This window comes from Macrosteles quadrilineatus, unplaced genomic scaffold, assembly GCF_028750875.1.
Source record: "Macrosteles quadrilineatus isolate MER2022 unplaced genomic scaffold, UCM_ALF_1.0 Scaffold_3__2_contigs__length_128488019, whole genome shotgun sequence".
Taxonomy (NCBI): Eukaryota; Metazoa; Arthropoda; class Insecta; order Hemiptera; family Cicadellidae; genus Macrosteles; species Macrosteles quadrilineatus.
In genome coordinates, this window is record NW_026542596.1 from 30,852,105 (window position 1) to 30,853,722 (window position 1,618).

Here is a 1,618-nt window from a genome sequence, read left to right on the forward strand (position 1 = left end):
AAACCAACACAACTCCTGTGGAAAATGATAAATCAAAAGTGGTTTTTAATAAAGGCACTGATCCTATAAGGAAGGAGTTGTTGTCAAGATATACCAATACGACGCCTATGAAAGAAACAAGTAAGCAGAACGTATCCAAAGGTACGCAAATTTCGCCCATTAAAACCAAAGATAAAAATACCAGCTATGATAAAGTAGAAACTCGTGAAGATGGTACCGATCCACTGAGAACGAAAACGGCGGACAAACAACAACAATTTGACTATATCGAGTCGAATATTGTTCCAAGCGTGGCAAAACTAACCAATCAAGACATTAGCCACAAACACGTACTTGAAAAGCAAAAATCACAACGATTACAAACACTTTCAAAACAACTAATGAACTACCAAGAAGTATTGAGTAAACAAAATATGGATAGAATGCAGATGATCGATAAGGAACCAGTTAATAATTTGCAAACTCTTACTCAACAACCGGTTGAACACTTACAAACTCGAAAAAATCCAAACGCCATTGAGTATATACAAAAAACTACGAAAACCCGCAATGATTACTTGCAGTCTGCTAGTAAACAGAGCGTTCGTCACTTGCAAACATTAGAAAAGCAACCGGTGCAGCACTTGCAGTATTTGTCAAAGCAGCCACAGGACCACTTACAAACAATGTCTGAACCTAGAGTCAATCAAATGCAAACTGCATCTAAACAGCCAATTGGCTATAGGGCTGACGCGTCGAAACAACCAGTTGGTCAGCTACAGACCACTCAAAAGCAAAAAGATAAAATATGGAAGCAAACAATGGATAGTCAACCGAAAACACCTTTGCAAATTACATCGGAGCAACCAGAAGGCTACGAACAGATACTCTTGAGACAGCCAGAGAATTATTTGCAATCACTGAAAAAGCAAAAAGACGAAAATAAGCAATTGCTTGAGAAAACTCAGAAACCACCCTTGCAGCAAGTTACGAAACAACAGGCGAAATATTTGCATACTCTGAGAAAACAACATTTCCACCATCAAGAGAATTTGAAAAGTCAAAAGCCAGGATATACTCTTACCTATGATCCAGAACCACCAAAAGGTCATGCGGGAGTAACATTGATTCGGCGATCAAAATCTGAGGATTTTATAATTTTGACAGATCCCCCTAGGGTTCAGACTGAAAATGGGATCATACTTACAAACTCGCCTTCGGATCTTTCAATGCATTTGACTATCAATAAAGTACATGAGGAAGTTTATAGAAAACGATGTCGAATTTGTAAATGTGCTAAACAGTGTAAATGCAAATGCTGTAATTGGAGAACAAAAAGAAGAAAATTGGTCGTGTGCGAGAAAAAGAAGTCGAACACGATTAGAATTACAAACAGGTCTGACTGTCAAATTGATTTGAAGGATGGAGAAGAAATCGCGAGTGATTTAGATTTAGAAGTAAATTTCAATGTTGCTAGTTCCTGTTCTAACGTAGGTTTGACGAATGAAGTTAAAAATATGGAGAGAAGTGAAGACGAAACAATCAGCCAAGCAAACAGATTCCAACGAACGTCAAAAGGCAATGAAGTGCATTACCCTAACGCTTATTGCAGATACTAGTTTGAACAATGGGGGAAAGT